This window comes from Diceros bicornis (genome assembly GCF_020826845.1).
Source record: "Diceros bicornis minor isolate mBicDic1 chromosome 27 unlocalized genomic scaffold, mDicBic1.mat.cur SUPER_27_unloc_1, whole genome shotgun sequence".
NCBI classification, from domain to species: Eukaryota; Metazoa; Chordata; class Mammalia; order Perissodactyla; family Rhinocerotidae; genus Diceros; species Diceros bicornis.
The window spans coordinates 383,588-407,320 of NW_026690889.1; the positions used below are offsets into that span (position 1 = coordinate 383,588).

The 23,733-nt window shown below is 41.2% G+C and overlaps 1 long non-coding RNA gene across 2 annotated transcripts in view; it reads left to right on the top strand.

Annotated features, from left to right (window-relative positions):
- LOC131401957 (uncharacterized) overlaps positions 1–23,733 on the top strand; it is a 37,968-nt gene that overhangs the window by 9,025 nt on the left and 5,210 nt on the right. Inside the window, exons 2-3 of one of the 2 annotated variants that reach the window (XR_009218150.1) lie at positions 21,001–21,114; positions 22,263–22,460. This is a non-coding gene — a long non-coding RNA (uncharacterized LOC131401957). Of the gene's footprint in view, positions 1–21,000; positions 21,115–22,262; positions 22,461–23,733 lie in introns of those variants that run through there. The other variant, XR_009218151.1, reaches the window with a different exon arrangement.

Consider the following 23,733-nt stretch of genomic DNA (forward strand, 5'->3'; position numbering starts at 1 on the left):
TTGGTAAGACTATGTTTAGTTTTATAAGAGGCTCCCAAACTGTCTCCCAAAGTGGCTGTACCATTTTGCATTCCCATCAGCAATGAATGAGAGTTCTTGTTTCTATAATCCTTGTTAGCATTTGTTATTGTCAGTTTTTTTGGATTTTAGCCATTCTAATAGGTATGTAATGATATCTTCTTGTTTTAATTTGCAGTTCCCTAATGACATATGATGTTGAGTATCTTTTCATATGCTTATTTACCATCTGTATATCTTCTTTGGTGAGGTGTCTGTTCAGATCTTTTCCCGTTTTTTAATTGGGTTATTCATTTTCTTATTGTTGAGTTTTAAAGAGCTCTTTGTATATTTTGGATATAAGTCCTTTATCAGATGTGTATTTTGCAAATATTTTCTCCCAGTCTGTGGCTTGTCTTCTCATTCTCTTGATGTTATCTTTTGCAGAGCATAAGTTTTTTAATTTTAACGAAGTCTAGCTTATTAGTTATTTTGTTCGTGGATCATGTCTTTAGTGTTGTGTCTAAAAAGTCATCACCAGGGCCGGGCCCGTGGCTTAGCGGTTAAGTGCGCGCACTCCGCTACTGGCGGCCCGGGTTCAGATCCCGGGCGTGCACTGACGCACTGCTTCTCTGGCCATGCTGAGGCTGCGTCCCACATACAGCAACTAGAAGGATGTGCAACTATAACATACAACTATCTACTGGGGCTTTGGGGGAAAAAAAAAAAAAGGAGGAGGATTGGCAATAGACGTTAGCGCAGAGCCGGTCGTCCTCAGCAAAAAGAGGCGGATTAGCGTGGATGTTAGCTCAGGGTTGATCTTCCTCAGAAAAAAATAAAAAATAAATAAACAAATAAAAAGTTATCACCATACCCAAAGTCATCTAGACTTTCTCCTATGTTATCTTCTAGGAGTTTTATAGTTTTATATTTTACATTTAGGTCTGTGATCCATTTTGAGTTAATTTTTGTGAAGGGTATAAGATCTGTGTCTAGATTCATTTTTGTTCATGTGGATATCCCGTTCCAGCACCATTTATTGAAAAGTTAACATTTTTACATGTACAGTACAATATTGTTAACTGTAAGCACACTGTTGTATACCATATCCCTAGAACTTTTTCATCTTGAACGACTGAAACGTCATACTCATTGAACAGTAAATCCTCATTTCCCTCTTCCCCCAGCCCCTGGCAACCGCCATTCTACTTTCTACTTCTATGAATTTGACTACTTCAGATATCTCATATAAGTGGAACCAACCAGTGTTTGTCATTCTGTGACTGACTTCTTTCGTGTAGCATGATGTCCTCAAGGTTCATCCATGTTGTAGCATCTGACAGGATTTCCTTCTTTTTATGGCTAAATAATATTCCATTGCATTTATATACTACATTTTCTTTATCCATTCATCTGTCGATGACATTTAGTTTGTTTCCCCCTCTTGGCTATAATGCTGCAGTGAATAATGCTGCAGTGAACATGGGAGTGCGGCTATGTCTCTGAGATCCTGATTTCAGTTCTTTTGGATAAATAGCCAGAGTGAGATTGCTGGATCATATGGTAGTTCTATTTTTAATTTTTTGAGGAACTTCCATGCTGTTTTCCATAGCGGCTGCAACATTTTACACTCCCACTGATAGTGCACAGGGTTCCAGTTTTTCCACATCCTCAACAATACTTGTTATTTTCTTTTCTTTCCTTTTTTTTTTAATAATGGCCATCCTAAGAAGTATGAAGTGATATCTCATTGTGGTTTTGATTTGCATTTCCCCGATGATAAGTAATGTTAAGCATCTTTTCATATACCTGTTGGCCATTTATATATCGTCTTTTGAGAAATATCTATTCAAATCCTTTCTCCATTTTTTAATCAGGTTATTTGGTTTTTTTGCAATTGAGTTGTTAGAGTTCCTTTTGTATTTTGGATGTTAACCTCTTATCAGATATATGGTTTGCAGATATTTTTCCCATTCTGTAGGTTGCCTTTTCACTCTGTTGATTGTTTCCTTTGCTGTGTAGAAATTTTCTAGTTTGATGTAGGCCCACTTATCTATTTTTGCTTTTGTTGCCTGTGCTTTTGATGTCATATTTAAGAAATCATTGCTAAGACCAATGTCAGGCAGCTTTTCCCCTATGTTTTCTTCTAGGAGTTTTACAGTTTCAGGTCTTACGTTTAAGTTGATTTTTAAGTCTATTTTGAGTTGATTTTTGTGTATAGTGTAAGATAAGGTCCAGTTTTATTCTTTTGCACGTGAATAACAGCACCGTTTGTTGAAGAGACTATCTTTTCCCCATTGTGCCTCCTTGATGCCCTTGTCAAAGATCAGTTGACTATATATATGTGGATTTATTTCTGGGTTTCTATTCTGTTCCATTTGTCTGTGTGTCTGTGTTTATGCCAGTACCATACTGTTTTGATTATTGTAGCTTTGTAATATGTTTTGCAATCAGTAGATGTGACTCCTCCAGCTTTGTTCATTTTCTCCATGTTATTTTGGCTATTCAGAGTCCTTTGTGGTTCCATATGAATTTTAGGATTGGTTTTTCTATTTCTGTGAAAAATGCCATTGGGATTTTGATAGGGATTGCATTGAATGTGTAGCTCACTTTGGATAGTGTGAACATTTTAACAATATTAAATCTTCCAATCCATGAATATGAGATATCTTTCCATTTGTCTGTCTCTCCTTTAATTTCTTTCAGCTATGTTTTGTAGTTTTTAATGTACAAGTCTTTTGCCTCCTTGGTTAAATTTATTCCTAAGTATTTTATTCTTTTTGATACTATTGTAAATGGGATTGTTTTCTTTGGATTGTTATATAGAAATGCAACTGATTTTTGTATGTTGATTTTGTATCCTGCAACTTTACTGAATCATCAGAGTATAAATGCACTTTAAAGCCGTGGACCCTGAGAAGAACATTAGGCAATGAGTGTGAATAGGAAAGCAGCCCAAGGCCTGGCTCCACATTCAAGGTCAGGAAAATGAGAAGGAAACAGCAAAGGAGTTTGAGGCGAAGCTGCAGGGAAGAATCAAGAGAACCAAGAAGAAGTTGTGCTGCAGATGCCAAGTGGAGTATTTCAAGTGAGGTTTAGAAGGATTAAATAACCTTAGAGGTGCAGCTAGCATTCGAACTGACCGCCGGATGCCAGAATTCATGCTCTTAATTTCTGTGCTCTACCATGCAAATCACAATCATAATGGTGATATACCCTTCAATAGCACCCACTCTGTGCCAGGCACTGTTGTGAAGAGCTTTGTTTATAATAATCCATTTATTCCTATCATCATTACCCTTTTACAAAGGAGAAAACTGAGACACAGAGAAGTTATGTTCAAAGTCACAAAGTGGCTCAGTGTACTTTGAGCTCGGCTGTCTGGGTCCAGAGTCTGTATTCTTAACTGATACCCTGGGCTGGTTCCCAGTAACTCTCTACTGCCTAAAAAACTGGAATATCAGAGATAATATTTCATTAGGTTGAATAAGGAAGCTCCAGAAGCAAATGAGATTATTTAATTAGGAAAAGAAAAGAAAACTAAGCGGTGGCAATTTGAGCTTTTGCTGTGTCCGTATTGATTTTTGTGCCTTCCAGCCTCAAATAAGCTGAGGAAGTGCTGTGTGCCTTTCTTCAAGCTGAGCAAAGCACTCGCAGAGTTGCTTTGTTCCTTCTCCCCTTGGAGTATGGCTGACAGCAAAACGTAATGCTGCCTTTTACACTAAATAAATGAAAGCCTTGGTTTCTCAGGGTCATAAAAATGTGATCACATGAAGTGAATCTCCTCTAGTGATTTTAATTTAGCCCCTCTTCAAAGTTAAATATGGGAAGGAAGTTCTTGCATCTGAAATTCTTGCATAAAACTGTGTTTCTTGTAGCATTTACCCGCAAGTCACTCTAAGCGGAGCTGGCAGCATGTTTATCGATTCAGTGTTCCTTCAGATGTGATGATGCCTTCAGGTGTCTGCTTCACTTGCTTTTTTTCTTCACCACTGTCTCTTGTTTTTCCTGGACCTGACCTCTGCCCCTCAACAAGTGGCCCCCTGAGCTTTTTCTTGCTGCCCCACAGATGATCGCTTTTGTTCCCAAAGTAAGGTTGTGCATTACACTTTTGAAAAGATAACCTGGTGCCAGCAGGTGGGGCTGTCAGTGTATCCCCTTCCTGTTCTGCCTGGCACTTCATGCCCCAGTCTTGCCTGTGCCTCTCCTGTTAGCTCACCTACTTTGATCTGAAAAATCTAAGACTTTCCTTATCTTTATTTTGGTTTAAATTTTTACAAGTCCAGAACCAGGCTTCCAAGAGGGCAGCAGTCCTCAGACCAGATGGTCAGCGAAGTAGGCATTAACTGTCACTCAGTGTCTGTACGGGAGATGTTAAAAGAAGTCTCCATTGACCGACCTGAACCTGGTTCCCCAGCCTTTCCCACCCTTCTCACCATAGGCTTCTGGCCTTAGTCAGAAGAGGTGGGTGCCCTAGAGCAAAGGCAGGAGTCGGGGATACTGAGAACACCTGCAGAGGTTAAACCAGAGGAACTTTTAACATTTCTTGCAAGACAGGTGCACTGATGAAAATTCTCTCAATTTTTGTCTACTTTTTCCGTTTCTTAAATTCTTATACATATATTGATGTTTTCATTCATCTTGAGTCAATTTTGAAAATGTAGAGTGTACTAGAAAAATTTTCTAGTTTCTTAATACTTTTTTAAGTTTTCAAATTTGTGGGCAGCTTTTATATTTTACAATTTTTTTTCTTTTTTTCTTTTTTTTTTTTTTCTGAGGAAGATCATCCCTGAGCTAACATCTGTTGCCAGTCTTCCTGTATCTTGGGTGTGGGTCACCACCACAGCATGGCTGCCGACAAGTGGTGTAGGTCCACGCCCGGGAACTGAACCTGGGCCGCCAAAGCAGAGCATGCCAAACTTAACCACTAGGGCACGGGGCTGGACCCTATATTTTAGAATTTTTACCGTGTCAATAATTATGTTTCTTTTTCATTCATAATTTTATGTCTGCCCAACTTTTTTCATCAATCAATCCTGCGTGAGATTTGTCTATTTTATTAATTTCTCCAAATAATCAGATTTCATCCTGTCTGTTGCTTTTTAAAAATCTCGTTTGTTTCTGTTATTATCTTTATTATTCCCTTTTTACTTTGCTTGGTTTTACCAGGTGGTTTTTTCTAACTGAGTTGAATGCCTAATTTTCAATCTTTCCCATTTTAGAACATATACTTTTGAGGCTTTAAATTTCCATGTAAGTACTGCTTGACTTGCACCCCACTGGTTTTGACAAATAATGCTATCACTCCCATTCAGTTTTAAGTATTTTAATTTAATTATCTAAATGTTTATAATTATTATATCTTTTTCTTTGACATAGGTATTATGTAAAATGATTTTTGGTTGTTTCTAAACATATTAGGGGAAAAGAGGATTCTCTTTTCATTATAGATTTCCAATTTTATCACATTGTTGGCAGAAAATGTGTTCTGAACAACATCTGTGCTTTGGTCTTTGTTGATTGGCCATAGTAATGGCCAATGTTTATAAATGCCCATAATGCTTGAAAACATGTATATTCACTCTTCATTGGGTAGGGTTCTGTATGTTTCCGTTAGCTCGAGCTTAATAATTACATGATTCTAATCACCTATATATTTACTAATTTTTGTTTCATCTATAAGTTTCTGACCTTTCAAAATCTATTGTTAATTAATATTTTTACTTTCTTTCCAGACAGTATAAGTACCTTAGAGACTGGATCTCCATTTCTTCCCCATGGGTCTGCTTCTGTTTTCTTTTCTTTCTCTCGCTTTTTAATCACTCTTGTCTTGTTTTTCTCAAATCTCTGGCAATTTTTGAATGGATATTGTGTAGGAGCATTTTGGGAGTGATTTGAGGACAAGGAAGTTTTCCTCCTCTAAAGAGGATTTGCATTTGCTTCTGGCAGGCGCCTGGGGCAGAAGTGATCCTGGGTCCCTTTCATCCAGGTTGAAGAATTGAGACAGTGTGAAGCCAGGCCTTGGTCCCTTTGAGGGCCAGACTCAGTTTCACCATTATCCACAGGAAGCAGCCCTTTGAAGTTCCAGTTCAAAGTGTGGGTGATTTATTAGGGTTCCCCTTCGTTGGTAGACCTGGACTTCAGTTTTTATTCTCCCACTCTGTGGGATTGCCTGGAGCTCCACTCAGCTTCTCAGACTCTCAGCTGCCTTTTCTGGAATTGGCACATGCCCTTCAAAGAAAAATTGCCCCAGATGTTAGGCTTATCTCTCTGAATTTCCTTTTTTTCTAGGTTTTGATCCTGTAATTCATCACTGCCTTATCTCTCTAAGCTATCAAAGAGATATTTTTTATACTTTTTTTTGTTCTTAGTGCAAGGATTGGCCTGCATTACCTAGGATGCCTTTACAAGAAGCAGAAGTCCTTGTCATGTGCTCTTTTTAAAATGAATTTTATTATTGAAGTATAGCCTACATACTAGTGAACAAATCATGAGTGTACTGCTCCATTAATTATCACAGAGTGAACACAGCTGGTAACCCCCACCCAGTCAAGAAATAGTATCAGCACCCTGAAGCCTACCTGGTGTCTCTTCTTCCCTTCTCCCTCATAGTCGCTTCCACTTGGCTGCTGCTTCCTTTCTGAAGGCCGGGGAAACCAGATATTGTTTGGCCACTTTCAGTTTTAGTTATGAAATGCATAGCTTTGACAAAGTCATTTCTAATTTAGTTTGTCTTTTACCTTTTAAATCTATTGGTGGAACAGTTTTCTCCCCTTCCATTTCATCTTTCTTTCCTTGTGATGAGCCCTCCCAAGTCTTTTAACAATTTGTCCTTTTAGATTATACACAGTACTTTCTTATTTTATTATGTGTGGTTACTAGAAAGCCTTCCAAACTCATAACCGTCTGCTGACATGGAGAATATGTGATTTCAGAATATTATGTTTTGTACACATTTATGAAAAATTATCCAGAATATGAACCTGTTCCCTTTTATTTCTCCTGTCAGGCTAGCCCTGTCCCTAATTCCCTTTCTTTAACTAGAGAGGATCACAAGAAACAAATCAGGAACTTACTGATTTGTTTGGAATGTTCTCTTTCTCTTTCCCTGCTCTAGACCACAGGAAGACTGGCAGAGCCATGACCTTTTGTGATTATAGTCTTGGATCTCCTTTTGACCAGTATCATCTTTTGACTAATTAAATTTGACTTCAAAGTTCTAGTTTACTATCTTCATCAGATTGATTTTTTCAGCTAAAGCACCTGGTACAGTGGCTGGCACATGTTGGCATTTGATAGTTAATGGTAATCTGATAGTGTGGTTCTGGAAGTCAAGATGCAGGGACATACATGACATATAAAGGGAATGGCCAACCTCTTTTTTTTTTTAAGTCAGAAATGAACTTGGCTTCTGTCTCTCCTACTCTGACTCTTAGCAATTTGATAAATTTAATTTCTAGCATCAATGAATCAGAATCCTGACAAAATGGACAGTTTGTTTTATTTAGCCCTTTTCCCTGAGAAGTGTTGGGTATGATGCCCTGTAAGTAGAGCTTGTGCTTAGCATCAGTACATGAGGTCACCAGCGAGGCTCCAGAAGTCTGCGAGTTCAACCAGGAAATCATCATCCAATTGGGTGTGATCAGAAGTTTTCCTAAAACCTGAGATACCTTCCAGAAACAAGATAATCAGGGCGGAAAATTGATCATAAAGGAAAATCGTAGACCAGGGAGCTGTAAGAGGCTCTCTGAAGCAAGGATGTGTGAGCAGCTGGAAAAGGGTCAGCTTGCAGCTGGGGAAAGGGAAGGCGAGAGGCAGAATTGAGCAATTATGTACTGGGTAGTACTGTTCTGCGGAGGAGGGTGCTGAGTCCAGGGTGGACAACTTGGGAAATGTCCTCTGGAGTGGGACAGTGGTGTTTTACCACACTTCACTGTGGCCTGACTGAAATCTTTAATCTTTTGTTAGAGTTAGGCTTAAGGTTGTTATATAAACTTGATATGCTAATGTTTATAATAATGGTAATAATTTCGATCATCTTTGAGTGCTTACTGTGTACCCGATGCTGTGCCAGCTGCTTTACATACATTATCTCATCTGCTGCCTCAGCCCTATGCAGTGGAGGTGTCGTTACCTGCGCTTTACTGATAAAGAGACCTGGAATCTTTTCTGGGCCTATGTCTGGTGAGAGGAGTTCTCCTGCACTCAGGAGGGGCAGGTGGGCCAGGCTGGCTTTCCTAGTTTTATGGCTCCAGAGCTCCCTCTTCTGTTGTTCTCCCAGAATGTTTGTATGTGGCCTCTTACTTTCTTAGATCCCTTGGCTCTTTTCCCCTCCTCCACTTGAAATGGGAAGATTCTTCCTCTGCCGTTATTGTCCCAGTTAAGTTCAATTTAGAGTTCACTCCCAGCAGCTTCTCCTCAGTGCAGAGCTCTGCTGAAAGGGCACTTAGACTGGTAAGGTTCTGGAGTGGTAGGGCCCGGATTGCTCCTGCACCTACCGCAGTCCCTCTGTTCTAACCCTTGAAATGGACCTGCAGCCCCCTTCCAGATGGGCTGCCCTTCTCACCTCAGCCTGCCAGTGAGTACCGCTTGACGATGTGGAGGTTCTTGCATTCTCAGGAACGTCATTCATACTTTTGCTGTCCCTCCACTTCCTTCTGTACAATTGCAGATATAATGGGGGTTTAGTTGCTATCAGTAGTTTGTTCCACTCACTCATATTTTGTCACATAATTTTGTCATAGATATTATGCATGAATTTTTGGTTTGCTCTCCTAGTTGTTCTATCTTTTTTTTATATTTATATAAGGGAATTCAGGGAGATTTTTAAAAATAAAGGCTGTGCTGCCACTGTTTTCCTAGAATCCCTCTTATCATTTGATGTTTAAGTGAGTTACAACATTTTTGGGGAGATGTCTCAATGGAGTGTTAAGAGGCCCTATCCCAGCACTCCGGGAGCCAAATAAGAGATGTAGAGGGAGGGGAGGGAGGAGGCGATTGGGGAGAGGGAGAAAGGGAGGGCAGGGGGAAAGAGAGACTAGGGAGGCTGATGAGAGAATATAGCAGGCCTGCATCTCTGCTAGGGAGGGAACCAGCAGCCCAAATTCCACGAGGGCTGCAGAAAAATGAGACCTCTTTCAATACAAATTTGAGATCTAAAAGTAGTTTATTCTGAGTGGAACAAGTTTACCTATGGTTTCAAAAGTTGGAGAGGAGACTCTAGGGGTCAAGTCTTGGTTGTTTAAGATTCAAATAAGGTAGGAGAGACTGGAATATGGCCAGGTTTCCAAGAAAGTGGGGCTAACAGCAAACAAGCCTCAGGGAGAGGCCGTGTGTCAGTGTTGCAGTCAGCAGGCCCAGCTGAGCCTGAATTTAGTCCAGCCCAGGCTCCAGATGTGAGTGTAGAAGCCTCCAGATAATTCCAGTGACCTGTGTTCCACATCACCCCATGATATTCAGACTGAGGTCCCTGACATTGCAGAGCAGAGACAAGCCACCTGCCCTGTGCCCTGTCCAAATTCCTGACCCGCAGAAGCCATGAGCATAACAAAAAGTTGTCGATTGTTGTTTTACACCACTAAATTCAGGTTAGCTATTACAAGCAATAGAAAACCAGAATAGCCATGGTGATTGGTTTGGCTGATGAAAGGAGATTAGCCATTCCAGATTTTAAGAGAGGAATGGCTGGAGCACAGGCCTGAAGACAGACCAGCATGGCCCATGTCTAGGGAACTGTTGGTCACTCCAGCTGAAGGAGTGGCTCATGTGGCAGAGTATAGCACCACTGCAGGCCAGGGGAACACATTCAGGGGCTACAGGGGTCTTTTTCTTATCCCTCCACACCCAGCACATGAACAGCCCCTCGATCCTGCTTTGTGCTGGCCCAGCCACACCAAGAGCAAAGATTCTGCTGTTACTGGTATTTATAAAAAGGAGACATGGTAGGGGAGCAGAGTGACAGGGGTAGGATCGTCATTTTAAGATACCTCCCTTAAATTCTTTTCAATGAAATGTAAATTTGAATTATGGAAAAGCCATCCATCAGAGTTCTTTTTTCAAACTTGGCTTTCTGGCCTTGTTGAACATTTACCTATTAATTATCTTGATATACCAGGCTACAAATAACGGGAACACTGTCTCGAACTGCCTTAAACAATAAACACATTTTTGTTTATTTCTGGAAGTCCGGGAGTAAAGCAGGCCCTGGGATTGGTTGATACTGCCCTTCACTTTTGTCATCAAAGACCCAGGTCCTTTCCGTTTCCCTGCTCTGTCATCCTCAGTGCTGACCTCATCCTTAGGCCAGGAACAAGATGGTGGCAGCGGTGTTCTTATGGACTGAGTTGTGTCCCTGCAGAATTCATATGTTGAAGCCTGAACCCCCAATGTGATGGTATTTGGAGATGGGCCCTTAGTGGGTAATTAAGGTTAGATGAGGTTATGAGGGTCAGGCCCCCGTGATGGGATTAGTGCCCTTATGAGAAGAGACCTGAGAGAGCTCTCCTCCTCTCTCTGCCCTGTGAGGACACAACAAGAAGGCAGCCGTCTGCAAGCTAGGAAGTGGGCCCTCACCAGGAACCAAGCCAGCCAGCGCCTTGATCTTAGACTTGATCAGTTCCTTATGGCTCATCTTCCCTTTTATTCTCTTAAACTTATATTTCTCACCTTTTGAAGAGCAGTTGTTGAGCTGTTGGTGATAGGCTTCTAGAAAAACGAAACTTATTTTAAGGTGGGATTTGATAAGGAACATTTGAGCTTGATAACTGAGTGGGAAAGCTTCCATTCAGTGATGGCTTTTGTGAGGGAATCTGTGCAGATAGGCCAAGCAGATAAGAAAAACTCAAAAAGCAATAAGTGAGACCTTGATATGTTTTCTTGTGCTTTTGTACTGAATCTCACTATTTTGAGTCCCAGTTAGGAGACTTACAGTATTACTTTAACCTACAAGAGAGATGTGAGGAGCACTTCTGAACACCTTGTGTTTAATGGCCTTCAACTAGTTGTCTAACTTTTTTCTATTTTCCTTTGTCAGTGTAAATTCATTTTAATTTGCTTGTCATTTTTGTGGACTGGAAGTGTGTTTGAATCTGCTGCTTAAAACAATGCTAGATTCGTTTTCTTTAGTGCAGTGATTCTCAGATATATTCCAGTAGAATTCTCCTGCTATTGAGTCAAGTGGTCTTTTCCAATTTTTAGGAAAATAAATCTTTGTAATTTTGAGAACTTCCTCAAAATTATTTTAATAAAACTTTGGTTACCTGCTATAGCTTGCCTACTGGAAGAGAAAATGAATGAGAGTACCAAATGAATAATAATGAAAAATGTGAAATCAGCTGATCCTGTTAGGTTTGATAGATTGGTTTTTCATCATGGGTATTTGTGTTAGTGGTTTGATTTTTATATTGTATACATATATTCATTGTCCGCTAGTAAAAATGTTCCTAATTTGTGTGATGAAATGACGTATATCAGTACTTCATGATATTTTACAGAAAGTTCTAAGAATTCCAGGTGTTCTGCCACCTTAAACATTGAAAAGCACTACTTTCTAGGATAATTGAATCCCTAAAAGAATTTCCAGTGCTGGGTCTGGGATTGATGGTGCTTGCTGATCAGATGTTATATATTACATGGATGTATGCTGGACATGGTTGTTTTGGAGCATTATTACATCTGTAATCATGGGCACAGCTGAAACTGGTTTCTGCTGTTTTGAAAGGTGTACTTACCTGGAATTGGGGATGTGCTTGTCTTACATCCCCTGAACTTCCACACTGAGGAGAAGCCTTTTCACCTGGCTCCCAGGGTCTACCCAGGAGGGCATTATTTCCTAGCTTGCATCCCGCCTGCCTTTCCTCCCGGTTAATCCCCTTTATTCATTCATAATGATGGTTTGTTATCATTCACTGTCTTGTTTCTTTTGGCTTCCTTTTAGCAGCTTCTTAGGTGAATGAGCATTTGAATAATAAATTGATTCAGCTTCTTCATTTTAATACAGTATTGGCCCTCTGAAGGAGCCAGCAGAAAACCAGCACAATTTTGTCAGTAATTCTGTCTTTGATTTCTACCATACTCACATAGCAGGAGGCAATCATTAATAGCCAAGTGTTCAGTCTCCTTCCTGCTGGTGCCCTCCCAGGGTGCTGCCACTCCCATCTCATTGTCATCATGGAGGTGGGCCCCGAACACTGAGTCAGAACCCAGGGAGGGACCTGCTCTACAGGTCTGAGCTCTCCCTCAGTGGAGGGTGACTGCCCTAGACCCCATTCCCATTCATCAGAGTTAATTGGCTTCTAAGGAGACTCACTTATCCCAGAGAAGTGACATACTAACTTATTTCAGAGTCTGAACGTTGCCTGAGCCCTCAGTAAGCCCATCCACCATCCCATTATGCCTTCTGATTTGCCTTCTCCCTGGATCCCCTCACGTAGCATAATCTTTGCCAGCCCAGTCTGGTCCTCCTTGTCTCTTCTCTTACAGACGCACGTACACCCGCACCGGCACATACACACATGTGGAGACAGACGGAGAGACGTGTAACAGCAAAAGTCTGGTGTTTTGTTTTATGATCCTCTGTTAGTCCTTAAGCTCCAGCAAAGATGATTCTACCCTGAAAATATCAGATGCCCTTTTACAAAAAGCGCCCTCTAGAGTTTAATTATAGAACCAATTATAATAATGTCTAATAAAAAAATTTATTATGTTCATAGTATTCTTTAAATTTAGTCAAAATACAAGGCCTGATTGTATTACATTTCTGAAAGGTGTCGGGGGAAGAGGGGGAATCTCCCTCTGTCCTTTTCCTTAAGGTTCTTATGGCTGGCCAAATAACAAGACAGGTTAGCAGGAGAAAATAATACCAAGTTTAATAACATGTATACATGGGAGAAAGCAGGGACACTGCGTTTATCAACACAGTAGCAGAGATTCTCGTCTTAAATACCATGTCCAACCAAAGACAAGGAGGATGTTGGGGGCGGGGGTGTTAGTTACAGGAGATTATCACTAAAGCACTATAAACAAGAGTAAGGTTTATTATGCAGTTTTAAGGCCTCACCTTCTACATTGATAAGTCTCTAGAAATGAGGTCATCCCCTCTCTTCCCAATACAGAGAGGGAGATACCTTTACAAATGGAGACTTCCCTTGTAAATGATTGTCTGGTAACTCCTCGCAGGGCCATCTAGAGCATGTGGCCAGAGAGACAGAGCTTCCGATAAGATGGGCTTGTTGGTGCCTTTTCTATTGTAACCTCTATCCTACATTATCTTTATAGCAGTCATGATAATAACTCCTTCCTGAAACAGATCTTTTGTTTTAAATTCTTTAGGCAGTTTGGGAGGGGAAACTCAAATATTCTTCCTGAGTTCTCTGAGTCCTTATTGTCTTCAGCTCGAAATAATCCGCATACCAGAGTGGTGCTTCCTGGGGTAGCTTGCCCTGAGCACCATCAAAGGCATAAAGTTGTACGATAAGACATTTACCCTCCATGTTCTTTTTTGCAGCAGATATTTAAAGCTAGGTCACTTTAGGTGACTGGCTCCATAAATCCGTTGTGTGCACCTCAGATTGGAGGGTGCAGCCAGCACCCTAATGACAACACCCCACTGGCGACACATCTGTGCTGATTTAAAGGAAATCCAGGGAGCAAGAGTAAATGTTTCCAGTGTTCACCTTCCCAGCAAAGAGGATTTTTATCAACTCAGGTGTTGTTTGGGATCCACAGACCTATCAAAGAGCAAATTAAGAACACATCCATTTCAGGGCTGGCCCCGTGGCTTGGCGGTTAAGTGCTCACGCTCCGCTGCTGGTGGCCTGGGTTCGGATCCCGGTTGGGCACCGACGCACCGCTTCTCTGGCCATGCTGAGGCCGTGTCCCACGTACAGCAACTAGAGGGATGTGCATCTATGACATGCAACTATCTACTGGGGCTTTGGGGTAAAAAATAAATAATAAAAAAAAAAAAGAACACATCCATTTCATAAAGGAACCATCCTTTATGCAGCCATCGCTAATGACTCGGCTGCTAAAATCTCATTATGGGTTCAGGCTGGTTATCTCTGTTTAAGGGTAGAGGGAAACACCCTATTATAAATTCTCTCAGGCCTCCCAGCACCTCAGTAAGCAACTTAAAAAAAAAAAAAAAGGAAAGGTGATATGGGAGAAGGAGTAGTTCTGAAAATTAAAATGGAACAGAATGATGTTTTGAAGCCAAAGAGGGGGAAAAGGCAAGGGTTTTGCTTGTGAGGCCTCTGCTACAATAAAGAGGACCTTAACACAGACGGACCATACCCTACAAAATGCAGCCCATAATTCAAGCTGTCAGCTTAATCACGCTGTTTCCAGGTATAGAGAAGGAGCCCTTGTTTCCAGGGCTAAACAGAGAGCCTTGTTTGCTGACCCCTAGTCTGCAGCCTGCCGCTGCAGACCGCCCCGCTCTGTTGGCCTTTGTGTTGCTGTCCCCTCCTTCCCTCATTTTTGGCATTGTGTTCCCTTCAAGTGGCCCCCTGGAAGGGACCACCCAGGGGGCTGCACAATGGGGACCAAGGGAGCCACCAAAACATAGGTTTTGTAAGACAGCCTGTTAAAAGAAAAATACTCTTTAACTATGTATGTGTTTGTCCTTTCTACAACTGTTTTGTGTGGCAAACAAAACCCCGTATACAGACTTCACTGTGGCCGCACATACAGCTGTTCCAGCCATCGGGTGTCAGGCTTGAGATAGTTCCTCCCAGTTTATTTTCCCAGGGCACTAATTCTCGATGTGGTTTATATTTACATGTTTGGATTTATGGTCAGGAAACTTGATATCAGAGTAAACAAATTGCACTGGCTTTATGAAACTATTTTATCAATAGTCTTCAGAATTGGTGGCATTGCTCTTGGGTGAAACTTGTCTGTAATGCTACTTAACAAAAGCTAGCAGCCGGAATTCAGTTCTCAATAGCCATTTACACCTCTGTAAAAGGATTAGCTCTCGCCAATTGTTACACTGTTTAAATCTTAATTTGCATCTTTATGGAGGTAGGGCTTCTACAGACCTCTCTGGTTCTCTGTTGTATTTGTGTACCTGTGGGTGGGAGGTCACTGGAGGTTTTCTCTTATTGGTGAAGGTGCTAAATTGCTTTAGGATGACCAGTAAGCTACACAAATTGAATTAGCATATCAGGGTTTGACTGACAACAGCCCGCTTTGGCTCGTTAGTTATATTTTGTAGCAGTTGTGGTCTTTAAGTGTTGGGTGCATGAATGCATTCTGTTACTTCTGTTTAAACTTAACAATCCTCATGGGTCTTAGGAGGATTTTAAATGTTGTTGATTGTAATCAACAAATTTCCTTGGGAATTAAATGTGAAAAACAGAACCAGAACATGATCAAGTGATGGTTTTATTTATTTATTTTTTTAATAGAGATAAAATATGCAACTAAGACTTTATTTATTTATTTATTTATTTATTGGTGAGGAAGATTGTTCCTGAGCTAACATCTGTGCCAGTCTTCGTCTGTGTTGTATGTGGGATGCCACCACAGCATGGCTTGATGAGCGGTGTGTAGGTCCGTACCCGGGATCAGAACCTGAGAACCCTGGGCTGCCGAAGCAGAGCGCTCCAACTTAACTACTATGCCACCGGGCCAGCCCCAAAGTGATGGTTTTAAAAGTAATCTTTTCTATCCAGGCCATGTGTTCTTAGTTTAAAGATCAAAACCTTCTTATGTTTTGGAAGGAGTGTAGTGTCAAACCCATGAGAAGGAAGAAGTTGAGTGTGCAGGCCAGTGTTCTGCAGGCACTGGAATGGGAAGCAAAGGCCGGTTGTGTTGCCCTTTGCCCACTGTTCTGTATATGGGATGTTCCTAAACCCCACACTCAGAACTACAGACCACCTCTGCAGATGATGCCTTTTTGTTGTTGCTCATTTAGCAATACAATTTCCTTCCCCAAAACGTTGTTCTGGATGTGACCAACTATGGTGCTTTATTATTCTTCAGTCTCATTAAAAATACAGTAAATGTATAAAACTTTTTAAAAGTAACATTATATTATGTAAATTATGAAGTAAACTCATTACTAGTTATGGGCAGTGATTACCACACCATTTTGAGACTGTTGTTCCCTAGAGAAAATAAAACCTGAAAGTCATGCCTTTAGTGCTGCAACTGAAACATGTCCACTCTGATAGAACACCCACGGGAATGTGTGGAAGTTACCTGGTGGGGTTAAGGAAAAGTTTATTTTCTACAGCCCTAATACAGGGTCATTTTTGCCAAAAAGTAATTCTCAGTTTGCAGTACTGAAAGGAAAAGCATGGCACTTTTTCTCTCTTCCTTGCTTCCAAAAAAAATTGTACCTTCCTTTGAGTGTTCCCATTAGCCTGGAGTGGAGTTGTTTTCTTTTAAATTCTCTCTTAAATTCTGTATGACTGAAAGATGAAAATGAAGCTAGAAAGCAATTACTTTAAATTTGGCCAAAAAAATTTATTTATTATCTGCCTGCACTGTTGGGTAAAATAAAATATACCTCTTTAAAGTGCCTTTTGTGCTTCTAGAGATTACTTGTCATCCATCACGTTTGTCCACTTGCTGGAGTTCACAGAGACAAACTGATGGTAAGGCCCAGTGTGTTAGTGCCAGGCCCGTCTACATATTCCCCAGGAAGGACTGGACATGGGCTGGTCAGACTGATGCCCCTCCAGCTGGAATTATTTTGATGGGAATGCAAATAGAAGACATGAAAGAAATTGAGGTCTTGAATTCTAGGATAGTGTTTTTTATAACACATAGTCTTTAATCTTTAGCTCCATAGTGTTTGAATTCTTTAATAGAGGTTTTTTCAGCAAAGGACTGATGAATATTTTGTAAGCTAAAGTCAGGTATCACGTGGAGAAATAACTACTAGAAACCCTCAGCACAGACCAACTTGTCTTTTAGCCAGAGAAGGTTCTGAATTAATCTAGAGTAGACCATAAGCTCTGTGCAGACAGTACTTGTGGCCGTCTTATTGATCGCTCCTTGCCAAGCCATGGACGCCATGGAAGCCCTGGACTGGTCTAACAGCAACCGTATAAAAACATACTGTAAAAATAGGTGTCATGGATTTCTCTAATCTAGGTTTAAATCTTGGCCTGTCATTCAACTCGTGGTGTTAAGTATGTCTTCAGTATTGTGCTGAGTGCAACATGAAACTTCAAGTAAGATAAAAATTCAGAAGTCCAATTGTTGTTCTCAACAAGCTTTTGGTCTTGTTGAGAAGACTAGACAGACATGACATAACTAGAGAACAGTACAATGTAGGATGTGGTCTGTATTGTGCTAAAGGAATTCAGGGATAAGAAAGATCCCTGTGAATGAGGTAGTCAGAGAAGCTCCTAGACAAGTATGAGAAGAGCTAGTCTAAGTAAGCCTGATATTTGGATTGATCAAATTGGAAAAGAACAAAGGTTATCTGGCATCTGTCCTGACTGGACAATCAGGTATTATTTAGCACTGGCATACCATGGTGTGGGGGTGGGGGATACAGGCAACAAAGGGTGCATTGTCTGTAGAGCATTTATAAACAGTAATAAAACCACTAAAACTGTTTTCTCTTATCACCATTCCTAAGAATGGCAGAGATAAAATACTCCTCCCTGGAGGGAGGCTGCTGCCACCCGAACACCCTGCCTATACCCCACTGTGGTACCCCAGCATTGGTGAGCGTCTGCTGACTTCCGCCATTGTACCAGCATTTCAGAGGAGGTGCAAAAACATCAAGCCCTGGTCCTTGCTCAGGGTCTACCACCTGGGGTGGGAGGTGAGACTAGAGGCAGTCTAAGCTGGAGACCCCAAGCCTGCAGACCAGCTCTGTTTGTCCAGCATAGTATTTAACCTCCTTTTGAATTAGCTGCCAGATTTTTAAATTTGGGAGATGTCACGTAAAAATAAAACTAGCAATTGTGAATTTCCAGCTTCTCTTGAAAACTAGGAAGATCGACGTCACTGAGACACATTCCACTGCGGGAGCTGGGAGTGACTGGCCCTTTGAGTGAGGCACACACCCCAGTTTTTCGCGAGCCCACCCCACCAGCTGTAGGCGCTTGACTTCCCCCCAGCTGAGCCGTGAATGACTGTTCTCCCTCTCTGCCACCCCCACCACTGCTCTCCCACTTACACACTCTTCCCCTGCCATCTAGAGCACAAGTTCAGTCTCCTGGCTGTGGTCTGGGTCTCGTGTCTGTCCCCTCACCAACTGCATCTGTGCACGGCTGCCAGGCTAACCCTCTCAAAAACACTGCTTTCAAGAAACCAGCCATAGCTCAGAAATCCGCAAGATTTATTACTATTTTCTCACTCGAGTTTCATATTGAATTTTATTTCCCATTACTATCTTATCACCACAAACAGCAACCCCCACCTGGCCAGACTTGTGTCCTTGCTGGTCCCGACACCCCTCCTACCATGGCATTTCCTCTCACCTTTGCCTGTGCCGCCCCTTAGCTTAAAGGGTCATCTCCCCTTCTGTCTAAATCTTGCCCAGCTGAAGTTCCTCCTCCATAGTCAAGCCCTTGTGATGCCAAGGAGCTCTCTGTCTCTCTACTGCCTCACAACTCCTGATTGCCTTCCCAGTGATTATGTGCTCTCCTTTGCTGCTCTGAAATTGGCTTACCTCCGATGGGCCTGTCTTCCTTTTCTTAAGGGCAGGTGTTATTTTGTGAATTGAGTGGTGACGAGATAAAGCCTTCCAGGAAGAATTAGGAACCAGATTTTGCCAAAGGAAAAAGAAGTATTATAGGTACTGTAAGTCATATAGGCCAGGAGTCTGGAAGGTTTTTTGTTTGTTTGTTTTTTAATTTATTTTTTAAATTATTTTATTGAGGTCATATTGGCATATAACATTGTATAAATTTCAGGTACACAGTATCATATATCAGTTTCTGTATAGATTGCTTTGTGTTCACCACCAATAGTCTAGTTTTTATCTGTGACCATACATATGTGTCCCTTTACTCCTTTCACTCTCCGCCTACTCCCTTCCCCTCTGGTAACCAGTAATCTGTTCTCCGTATCCACGTGTTTATCTTCCACATATGAGTGAAATCATACGGTGTTTATCTTTCTCTGTCTGGCTTATTTTGCCTGGTATAATACCCTCAAGGTCCATCTATTTTGTCACAAATGGCATGATTTTGTCTTTTTTTATGGCTGAGTAGTATTCCACTGTATCTATATACCATGTCTTCTTTATCCATTCATCCGTTGATGGGCACTTGGGTTGCTTCCATGTCTTGGCTGTTGTGAATATTGCTGTGATGAACATAGGGATGCATAAATCTCTTTGAATTGTTGCTTTCATGTTTTTGGATGAACACTCAGTAGTGGGATATATGGATCATATGGTATTTCTATTTTTAATTTTATAAGAAATCTCCATACTGTTTTCCATAGTGGCTGCACCAGTTTGCATTTGCACCAGTTATGTATGAGGGTTCCCTTTTCTCCACATCCTCTCCAATATTTGTTATTTCTTGTCTTGTTAATTATAGCCATTCTGATGGATGTAAGGTGAAATCGCATTGTAGTTTTGATTTGCATTTCCCTGATAATTAGTGATGTTGAACATCTTGTCATATGCCTGTTGGCCATTCATGAACAAAATGAAAAAACAACCCACCAACTAGGAGAAAATATTTGCAAATCATATATCCAACAGGGGGTTAATTTCCAAAATATATAAAGAACTCATACAACTCAACAACAAAAAACAAAACAACCCGATCAAAAAATGGAAGGTTTTTGGCAGCAGAGCTCAGAGGTGAAGGATCCAACACAGGATGTGGCCCAGAAGGACTAAGAATCTTAGGCTTAGAGTTTAGACAAGAGCTTGAGACACGGCAAGGAACTGGAGCGCCCATAGGGTGGCCTAGGGTCCAGAATAGGGCTTGAATGGGGGGTGGGGGGGGGTGGGGGTGGGGGACGGACATGACACGACATTTGTATTTCCTGCCCAGGATAAAAGCCTGCTTCAGAGTCAGGGTGCCTGAGCCTACACTTGTCACTCACCCTCTAATAGACAAACAGAGCACATCTCTTTCATCCTTTTGATATTAGGCACATGGCCATCAAGTGGATCCAGTAACTTAACCCACTGTTGTACTAACTACAAGTTAGTAAGATGTTGCTAATTAACACATTGCTTTACAAGTTGCTTCATTTTCTTTTTGGAGTACATGTTGAATATTCCCAACTACGTATGTCATCAGCTTCTTTAAAGTAGAAATACTGTTTTGTCTTTGATGTCTTCTCCTATAGCTTTTTAGAATCATGCTTTCCCCCAAATAGACATGTTTTTAAAGGAAGTTTCTAATCAGTCTCTTTGGAAGCTACTATGATACCGTGACAGATCTAACCTAAAACAGTGGCCAAATTGTTAGACTAGACCAGGCCCCCAGTAGACTGGAAATAGATAATGAAGGCTAAATCCCTCTTTCCCTCCCTTCCTCTTCTTACTAAAAATAAAGAAAATTGTATTGCAGTGGGATCTGAATGGAGAAATAATAGTCATTTTTCTGCGTTCAGAAATAGAGGACATAACCAGTATCCAGCCAGCAGTTTTCAGTTTCTTAGCAGTGACGATTTAAGTAAATTTCACATGAGTTGTGGAGATCTAACTTTGTTATGATTGACAATAGAAAATTAGCCTTTTCTGCTGTTAAGATTATCTAGCATTCCTATCAGTCAGGTGGAATGTGGAATGAGATTGCATAGCTGTCGATTTGAAGGTCATTAATGTCTTCAAAGGGTTAAAAGTTATTTCCACTGATGGATTTAAAACTGCCACATACACACAAACAAGGTTTTCAAAATGCCCCATTTTACATCTTTGTCGAGAGATAGTCTGGTTGCTGCATTTTTGTGTTTAGATTATATTACAGATATGTCAATAAACCACGAAGAACCTCCGTAGATTCTAGAAGCTGGGCCATCTGTGCTTAAATAAACATCTCATGCAGCACCTGTTTTATTTTATAGGCTCTATAATCACAGTGACATTCTGAAAGAAGACCTTGAAGCCTGTGGAACAGCTGTCCTTCACCAGCCTCCGAGACTCTTACCTGGAGGTGGCAGCCATGAAAAGCAAGTCAGGTATTATTGGGATGAAATTGCTGCTGTGGAAGGATGGCCATTCTTGTTCCCAGATGCTTCCAAATGAAAACAAAACACTAGTCCACACGGTCACCACTGGGATAGACACTTGTAGTTGTCAGTTTAACTGTTTTATGGACTTGACCATTAACTTCTTTGTAAATGTATTTGTTTCTAATTGTTAATTGGATATATCCACTCAATCCCTACTCATAACAACGTTTTAAGGGCTTACTTGGGGGGAGGGAGCACAGGTAGCCTTCATCTGGTATATTAGCATACCTTCGTGAACAACCCAGGATATAATCTAGTCTAGCCACCACCCTAGAGGGATGTCATTGGCAAGTCCAAACCCCAGATGGATTCCTCAATTTCCAAGGTCATGCTGGTGATACAGGCCCCCAATCTAGAAGATACAGGCCCCCAATCTGCAAGTATGGTCTCTGGACCAGCAGCATCAACAAGACCTGGGAACACGTTTTCCCCACCCAGGCCTCACTGAATCAGGAATCTGGGGGTAAGACCCAGCCATCTGGGTTTTAATGAGCCCTTAAGGGAACTACCCTCACTCAGGTTTGAGAGCCACCACTTCAAGGATATCCCTTAAAGGCCATAAAGCTAGGATGAGAGAGAGAGGGGGTTAATTATTTGCAGGGTAGTTGGCACATGTGAACCATGATTCTTGTACATCCTTCCTGAGTCAATCAGAAATCTGTTCTATACCCTCTACCCACCTTTTAGGTAGTGTGGGTTTCTTTTCATGGCCTCAGAAGCTTTGTGGCATCTGAGTGACTTACTGAGGTCATAGAATTACATATGTGTAATTTGTGTAATGGTTTGTCCAGCGTTGGCACCTGGTCGGTGCCTAATTCATGTTGCATAATTGTTGCCAGTGACCTAACTCTGATTTTTATTTTGGGGACTGACTATATTTCCTTTTATTAAAATATATCCCCACTATTTACTAGCAGAGAACAAATTATTTCTCGAGCATGGTCAGCAGATGAGTGTCTGTGAAAGCCCACCTGAAAGGACCTTGTTTCGCTGAGAGTGAGAGGGGCTTTGGGTCTGGTTATCTTATATCTAACATCATTTTCTCTACCTTCAGTGTGCCACATAGGCTGTTTTATGTTAATGATTTTCTTCAGAGTAGAATTCAGCATAAATCCCATGAAGGCGTGAGAAGTCAAGATGATGGTTTCTAAAAGGGCCTTGTCACAAGAAGACTTGGCCAATCATATGTTCCATTTAACAGAGCACAAGATGAGGTTCACAAGTCCTGAATGTGTATACATTACCTTCTGCATCTGTACTAGTGATCTCCAAACTGTGGAAAATGCTGGAAATGACCTTCCGGGTCAGTAACTTTTCAACCTGAAGCAGTAAAGGGCAATGCAAGAAAATCCTCTTTCCTGTTTTTTTTTTTTTGTTTTTTTGTTTTTTTTTGTGAGGAAGATCAGCCCTGAGCTAACATTCATGCCAATCCTCCTCTTTTTGCTGAGGAAGACCAGCTCTGAGCTAACATGTATTGCCAATCCTCCTCCTTTTTTTCCCCAAAGCCCCAGTAGATAGTTGTATGTCATAGTTGCACATCCTTCTAGTTGCTGTATGTGGGACGCGGCCTCAGCATGGCCGTTCAAGCGGTACGTCAGTGGGCGCCGGGATCCGAACCTGGGCCGCCAGTAGCGGAGCGCGCGCACTTAACCACTAACCCAGGGGGCCGGCTCCCCCTCTTTCCTGTTGTTTTATCATGCAAAATAAAAAACAGCAGTCTCAAATACTCCTTTACAAGGCGGTGGAAGAAGCTGTCTGGGGCAGAGTCTTTCTGCACTCTGTAGGTCATTTGGTGATTATGTGTTGTGAGGCTCTGTAACCAGGCCCCTGTTTCTTTCTCACTGCTTTTTGTATCTGTTGATATACTATTTTGCATAAACCACAGTTGTGGTATGTGGCGTAGAAAGCATATATGCATTTATAATTCTCTGTGCAAACTGACTTGTTAGACTAAATGATTCATTGTGTGACTCTCTTAACCTACGCTGCCAAACTGTGATTGTGGGTGATGAGATAAAATATCTACATCTACTAGACTAGACATTTGTATAGTTTCTCAACATGCATAAGAGAGCATTGATTTCCATTATGAAAGATTGCATTTTGCATGACTGTTGGTCTACAGTTATGTATAAATCAGCTTTCCCTAAGAAATGATCCTTCTTTATGACCAACACAAATTTTAAAATTAATATCTGGAGGCTGCAAGACTGCTTCTTTACCACAATCATTTTTTTAAGCCAGATAAAGAAGTCAGGAATGGTTACTAATGTCAGTGTTATGTTCTGTTACGATTAGGATTGCCCTTTTATGCTGCATTGTGTGTTGTGACTAGGGGTGCTGTTTAATGCACACTGATTGTCACTGGTTCACTGTCTAGCCTTGGAAAAAGTGCCAAGTGTTTATATGACCTTTGAGAGATAAGCAGTCAGGTCTTTAAATACAGATTCTTTCTAACGAGTTTTATTTATTTATTTATTTTTGCTGAAGAAGATTAGCCCTGAGCTAACATCTGTTGCCAGTCTTCCTCTTTTTTTGCTTGAGGAAGTTTAGCCCTGAGCTAAC